The sequence below is a fragment of the Arachis hypogaea genome, chromosome 20 (assembly GCF_003086295.3).
Source record: "Arachis hypogaea cultivar Tifrunner chromosome 20, arahy.Tifrunner.gnm2.J5K5, whole genome shotgun sequence".
NCBI lineage: Eukaryota > Viridiplantae > Streptophyta > Magnoliopsida > Fabales > Fabaceae > Arachis > Arachis hypogaea.
Window position 1 is genome coordinate 59,141,332 of NC_092055.1, and position 8,078 is coordinate 59,149,409.

General features: G+C 35.9%; 1 long non-coding RNA gene across 1 annotated transcript; it reads right to left on the reverse strand.

Moving 5' to 3' along the window:
- Nucleotides 1-358: 358 nt before the first annotated feature.
- LOC140182626 (uncharacterized) lies at nucleotides 359-5,925 on the reverse strand. The gene is made up of 3 exons (XR_011878586.1): nucleotides 5,071-5,925; nucleotides 4,745-4,980; nucleotides 359-1,935 (listed from the first exon to the last, which is right to left on the reverse strand). It is a non-coding gene; the product is annotated as an uncharacterized lncRNA (long non-coding RNA).
- Nucleotides 5,926-8,078: the final 2,153 nt, after the last annotated feature.

Below are 8,078 nucleotides of genomic sequence, written 5' to 3' on the forward strand. Positions count from 1 at the left end.
TAAAAAGCTATGTCACAGTTACACAAAAAGGAACATGCACTTCACTTATTCTATTGTGCTTGAAATACTCTAAAGAGAACTTGTAGGTTAAGACCACCAAACAAGCAATGAAGAAGCATAAAAGCATTCAAGCAAAGTCAAGCAATTGTGAAATTGGGTAATGAATGGACATTGATTAATATGCAAGTAAACTTAGTGAACCAATTGAAATGTAAAGCTCACACATCAAACAATGACACATATTGAAGTTTCTTTGCAACACTAAGTGACATAGAGGTGAAACACATGGGTGCTATGGAACTTAGGAAAAAGAAGATAGAAGTGAAAATCAATCACATAGCATGCATGGTCCATAAAGCTTTACAAAGCTCAAAAATATGTCACTAAGTAAGCTTACGATCCAATTTCACAATTCCAAAATCTCAATGCATCAAATAGGTGATGTGGATAAAGAGCAATCATAAGAAGCATCGCCTAAAAAAATGCATTTATAATATACTATGGCATAATCATAATGAAATTCTTTAAATCACATGGTGGCCAAAACATGCAATTCAAAAGAGTTAAGATGCTTGAAGGCAATGTCACATGTACTTGGTTTTCAAAAATATTAAGCATTAAGAACTCAAAACCAAGTAACAAGTTTTAACCTCAATAAAGAATCCAACAATGATGTTAAAATAACATCCTATTAGTAATCAGCAACTATAAATAGCAACAAAATTAATAATCCAACACTTGTCATGAAAATAAAAATTAAACAAAAACTAAACTAAATAAATAACTAACTAAGAGAAATGGTGATATATGGTGATTGGTAATGTTGAATGATGGTTGAAGAAAAGAAAGAAAAGAAGAGAAGAGAGAAGAAGGAAAGAAATCGAAAGAAGGGAAGAAAAGAAGAGTGGTGAAACAGGGCAGGGTCACGCGTACACGTTATGTCACGTGTACGCGTGAATGATCGAAATGGCGTGCGACGCGTACGCATCAGCGACACACACACGTGGGTTCAGAGAGAGATAGGTGACGCGTACGCATGGGGTCACACGTACGTGTGGATGGATTTTGTGCCAGAGGCCAACTTCCAACCCAAAACGCGCACAACTCTCTGCGTACGCGTGGGTGAGGTGTACACGTGGGTATTGAAATTCTTGGTGTCACACGTACGCATGGCATGGTGCTCTGTTTTTCAAAATTTTTCCAAGTTCTTGCACTAAACCAAACATTCCAAACCTCCAAACAGCTACCAAAACACCATAAAATCTTGTTTAACATATTAGACTACCAAATAAACTCAACAAACTAAACTAAACATGAAATTAAACTAATTTACCAATATGTACAAAAGAGAAAAATAAAAAAAGGTTACCATGGTGGTGTATCTCCTACCTAGCACTTTTATTTATCGTTCTTAAGTTGGACTTATGGGGAGCTCTAGTCAAGGTGGCTTGTGCTTGAATCCATCCTTGAACATCGACCAATGCTTGGACTTCCAATAAGCTCCATCATTTAAAATTAATAGCCCCAAGCTTTGATGGAGTTCTTTGTAACGACCCAACTTCCAATATGTCATGATCGTACCAAAAGTAAGGCGTTACTGACCTGTTTTCCTTATTAACTATTTACTATTAAGCCTTTAGTTCGATATCGCGATTCAATTTTAGTAAAAATACCAGAAATTTTTGTTTTTATTAATTAAAATCATACAGCAAACATCACCAAGTAATAATAATCACATGATTATTAATAATAGTAATATTATACAAAAGAATTTAAATAAAATTCAGGTACAACTCCTATCCCTCTGCATAAAATAAAAACCTTAAGCAGTAAGGGCAAGGGAATTCTATGAAAGAATCTCAAATCATAAACTTAACTCGTAAATAAATTCTAGAATCGCCCGCAGCTTCAAACTGAATCTTCGTACCAGTGTCACTGAAAGGGTGGAAGATTTTGGGGTGAGAACAAACCACACGTTCTCAGTAGGGAATGGAAATGCCATAAAAGTAATGATTAACATGCAAATAATTAACTTTACTTAATAAACCATCTATGTCAAACCCTTTGAAATACTTTTTAATCTTACCTTAGATAAGTAATTACTTTTTTTAAATTCCTAAACCCAAAACAGATCTCAATTGAAAAACTTGTCATATTAAATATCTTTCAGCCACATAACTGATTCTCAGTCATAACAACAGATAGTAATCATCTTTATCTATTCACAAACTACTAGCACAAGCAAGAAACTCAATTCATCACACAAACAAATCACAATAAGACAAACAACACAATCACAGAGAAGTAATACAAGCAAACACAACCAAATGCAAATGCACAACCAATATGATGCATGTCTGTCCTAGGCATGCCATGAGCTCACGTGTCGGTTTACACCCTGCAGCCCGACATTACCTAGGAACAAGTCCCAGATATGGCTTCCCTTTGTGTCCTTAGTGCATATGTGTCGGTGGTAAGAATACCACTCCTTCGTGACTACCGGCAGTCGGCGCAAAGCCCGACCCCATAATATACGCACAAGGGGAAACAGTGATCCTCAGTTCGTGGGCGTCCCCGAGATCATTTCACAAACAAAACAGAGATCTTCAGTTTGTGGGTTATACCCGAGATCAATACACAATAACATAGTGATCTTCAGTTCGTGGGTTATACTCGAGATCAACATACAACAACTCATGGGTTATTCGCGTAATCAATGATTATCAGTCTGTGGGTTTTTCCCGCATATAAAACAAATAACAATCTATAAGTTTCCCCGAGATCAATGATCATTCAGTTCGTGGGTACTTCCCGATTTTAACCAGTTATCAATTCGTGGGCTTTTCCCCGTAGTTAAACAACTAACAGTTCGTGGGGTTTTTCCGCCTTTTATCACTTTTCATTATCCTTTCTAAAACGCAACAATCCATATATCAATTCGTCATTCTCTTTTTCCCTTTGAGTTCTTAACATTTTTCTTTAAACCTTTCTTAACTTTCTCAGGAATTTGTTCATGAAAATCTTAATCCTCATTTCAGTTCATAATCTCTACTTTAACAATCTTAATTCAAAACTAACTTTAGAACTATTTTTTTTAGTTTACCCCTCTTCAAAAGACTTAAGTAAATCATATATTTTAAATTCACTAAATACTTTTTGAAATATAATCCTCTCATTAAAATTATTCAAATAAAATTCTTCCAAGTTTACTAACTTCCCAAAGACTCAAAAATCATCTCTCTCTTTACTATTCAAATTCAAATATTATAAATTCATCAAACTTCTAGAAAGTAAACCTTTATTTCAAGCTTAAAACATAATTCTTTTCATATTGAATCAATCTCAAAACATAGTTTCTTTCTTTAATAGTTTAATTTTGAAACATAAACCTTTCTTTGGTAAATCAAATTTAAAATAGAATTATTCTTTTCTTAACTAAATAAAACTTAAATAATCATTTTTCCAAATCCAAATCTTCTAAAATAACTTCTTAAATAAAACTTCAGATTTTATAAAATTTTGGCAGCACCTCCCCTAAAATTCGGACTTAGCCACCCTTACGGGTTCCCTCTTTCTCAACAATTCAACAATCCCTTCTCAACAATTATCAGCAACTATCATGACAGATTCTCAATAATTATCTCATCACAATTCAGCTTAAGAACTAACATCCTTTCATCAATTAAAATCAGAATTTCCATAAACCATTCTTTAAAAGTAAACCGGTCCAATTTCAAGAATTCATAACAAATACCCCAACATCAACTCTTCATATTTCTTGTTATTTTAAAGTTATTTAGTTATTAGCAAAGTTACCATTTTATTCTAAAGATCACACTTTAGGAAAATATTTCAGTAATCATCCTCCAATCCTTTAACCATTCTCAAAATGAACTCTAGTTAACCTTAAATCAACAATAACAACCAAATTAAGAGACCAATGTAACCTGAAATTTAGGTAACAAGCATAGCCTCAAACCAAAATCAACCTCATCAATTAATCGCTTACAACAATGAAACCAGTCACAATCACAGCCAAGTCAGAATCAATAAATCATGACACAGAAAATTAGTCTAACCATTAATAAATTATTTATATACTCTTAAAGTTTACTATATTATTTCAAAAAATCAGAGGTTCTCTAAACAGTTTAATCCCTTAGTTCCAATCCTTCAATAACCACCAAAACCAATCTCAACTAGTCACAAGTAAACTTCACAGCCATTCCCATACATCAAATATCCCATTCAACATCAAACAAGTCAATAATTCACTCAAAATCAGAATCTCAACCAATTCATCGCAGAATCAATAATTCAGTCACATTTCACAACCGCATCTAATTTCAATTATAATTCAAAGTAACCACAACCACATTTCAACCAATTCAGTAATATTACATAAAATCAGAATTGTCAACAAATCCATTAAAATCAGAAAACCAATATCAGTCATAGCATTAACCAATCACAATTCGAACTCAACTCATCAATCATCAACATGTCAGTTTTTCTCAATAAGTAACTAAACATATTTTCAATTTAGTAAGTAACACAAACTTAATCACCATTCACTACCATATTTAATTCAAATCATAACTCAGAAAAATTGCAATAGCTAACCATTCTCAAACACATTTCAAGTCATTCATGTAAATTAAGAAGTCCTTAACTATTATTAACCATTTGCACTTATCTAATTAACTTTTTAGGCATTCTAAATGAAAAAAGTTAAATCCCCTACCTCAATGTCACAACTCGCGGGAATCACTAAATAGAGCAGCTCCATCAACGGCGGCTTGTACCGCAGCGACCCAGTCAGCAGCATTAACTGAACAGCAGCTCCGATGGTGGTTCCAGCAGCCACAAAACGGTTCTCAGCACCTGTTCTTAGCTTCGGTGGTGACTTAGCAGCAGCCTCCAAATAGTGCCGGCAGCTACCTCCAGTAACGGCAGCGGCAAGGTAATTTACAATAATCTCTTTATACAATACAAACAGTTTTAGGGACAAGCTTCAAAGTAGAAACAAATTAGTAGGGCAAGGAAGCAGAAACAGGGGGCAGAGCTTACCAAAATAGTAGTGGTTCTAATGGTGGTTTCCTGGGCAGCTCGAATGTTGGTTCTCGGTGGCAGAGGGCTCCGACAACTCGCAGAACCCAAAGGCAGAGACAGAACAGGAGATAAAAATGAGCACTGACATGGATGAATTGCTTCAGACCTCAGCAAGCTCCAACGACCTTCCCGGAGACAGCTACAGCGGCGCGGTGGTTTGGCGACGGTAGTGACTTCCATCGACGACAGTAGCGGTGAAGAGACGTGGCGTTGATGACAGAAGACTTCTTCCTCCTCTGTTCGCGAGTTCCATCTCTCTGACTTTGCTATAAGTGGCGGTGGCTGGCTCTGTGACGAGGACGACGGTGGCGCAGTGAGGGCGACGGCGGCGACGCGACGGCAGCTACCAGACATGGCGCCTTCTCCCTCCCAATCTGGTTTGTGCTCGTCTCTCTCTTTCTCCCCTTTCTGCCCGATCTCTCTCTCTCTGATGGCACGGCTGGCAACGACGCCAGTGATGGGATCGACGGTGACCAGCTGGCGGCGACTAGCGCGACGATGGCTCCGGTGACGAGTTCGACGACAACGGCAAGAGGGTGTGCTTGGCGGATTAGAGACTTGAAATCGACGGCGCACAATGAGACGAAGCTCGACGGGTCGGCAGCGGTGGCATCCCTCCTCGCCGGCGACTCCCTTCTCCCTCTCCTCTTCTTCTTCTTCCTCGCGGTGCTCAGCCTTTCTCTCCTCTCTCTGTGTTTTTTTTTTCGTAGGTTCTGTGTGTGTGTTGTGTCACGTTGAAGGTGATGAAAGGGGGGTGTGGGCTGCGTTTCAAAAGCTAGGGAAAGGGAAAAAATTAGGGTTAGGTTTTCTCAATTTGGGAAATTAGGGTTTCTGAGTTTGATTTGGGAATTAGGGTTAGAAATTAGGATTTTATAAAAGAATATGGATAGATATGAATAGATATTTTGATAAAATTGAATAGTAGAGTAATTTTAGAATCAAGTATACTCTATTAAAAATATTTAGGAACATTATTTATCATCATATTGCTAAGTTCAATCAATTATTTCTAATTTAAATTATAAAATGAACAAGTTAATTATATTTTGTAAAGTACAATTTAAATTCAAATATCAATTTTCTAGATTAAATCATACAAATCTCTAGTATTTTTCTATCTCTGAAACTTTAATTTCAATTTATAAAATAATTAATTATAATATAAATTCTACATAAATATTAATTGACGTAAACTTAAAGTATTTATAAATATCAATCTAATCATTTCTAATAAAATAATTTCTAGGAGTTCAAATTAATAACATAATTCATTCAAAATAGAATTTATTTAAATTAAATTATAGAATTCTTCTTATTTTTCAATTATCAAAATTATAATTTCAATTATACCAAATATCTAATAAAATTTATATAAAAATTCTAATTAATTTAAACTCCAATTTTTATGAAATTCTATTTAATTACCTTTAGCAAAATAATTTTCTTAAAATAAAATTATCAACAAATAAAATAAATCACAAATAACTAATCATTTGATTTTCAAAAACTAGGGTTGTTACATTCTTCACAAACCATGAGCTCCCAAAGTTGATCCTCCTCTTGTAATATGGGATCCCACACTTTGTTTCACACCCGTCTTCAAATTGATCATCATTTTCCATTTGGGTGCCATAATCTTAGAATTCTCACTCAAGCAACTAAACATCATCCTAGACCTAAGCAATCTAGTTCTACACCAACCCTTGTTATTAGGCCTTGAACATGCAACCATCATGAACTTTGATTTACATTGCCAACCACTAACCATGTCCCTTTTGCTCTTAAAGACACAAAGAGCTCTAAGTTGCCCATCCGTCTCAAGCAAACAATATTCAAGTTGAAAAATAAAGCTTAGGGATAAGAGATTTACCCACTTGAATGAAAGAATGGATGGTGATGGCTTGGGGAAAGGTGTCTCCAATGTCCTTGCAAGCTCCACTCCCTTGTGTTCTTCCTTGATTACTTCCACCTTTAGGCAAGCTTCTTCAATTTCAACCTCTTCCATTTGGTAGCTTTCTTCTAATTCAGTCTCTTCTTTATTTCTTACCAAGGGCATGGGAGGGTTTGCCTCTTCTTCTTTAATCTCTATGTCATATCCAATGGGATAGGATTTAATTGTAGATAAGAATTCACCAATGATTGAATCCATCTCTTGATCAACCTCTTCAAAATCTTTAACCATGATATGTTTTGGAGGTTGTATACCCTCCTCAACATCAATTTAAGTTTATTGGAAGAGGGATCCATGATTCTACATTCCCATGGACTTTCAACATCTCCTAAATCTTCAACCACTTCTTCCTCTTCTTCAACAATCATAGCTTCCTCCAATTGTTCCAATACAAAATCTAACTCCTCACTCTCCACTAGATTTTCCAATCTCTCCTTCATGCTACACTCTTCATTTGATTCTTCACATATGGCCATGAAAGTACTTTGAGTGTATAAGTATCGGGAGGCCAAAGTGTTTACTACCTTGGTCAAGGCGGTCGTGAATTCTAATACCTCCCTTTTCATCTCTTCTTGCCCTTGAAAGAGAAGGCCAAGGGTGTCATCCATTGGAGATTGGGGTGGATAGGAGGGTTTATTAATTTGGAGAAAGGGTTCATAATAGGAAGATGGTTCTTTTTGGGGGAAATATGGAGGAGGTGTATATGAAATGTGTGGTTCTTGGGAGTAATTGTGTTGAAATTGTGGTGGCTCTAAGGATTTTCTTACATAATGGTCACAAGGATGAGGTAAGGGTGATTGGTTGTATGATGGATGAGGGACATAGGAAGTTGTTTGGTAGAAGGAGACTTGTGAGTATGGTGGTTCAAAACTATATTGAGGAGGTGATTCATAAGCATATGGTGGTGGTTGTTGACAATCACAATGAGGATCACCACATCCATTAGGTTGATATGCATTAGGAGTTGGATTATACCTATAAGAAATCGGAGGAGGTTGTTGCCAAGAAGGTTGAT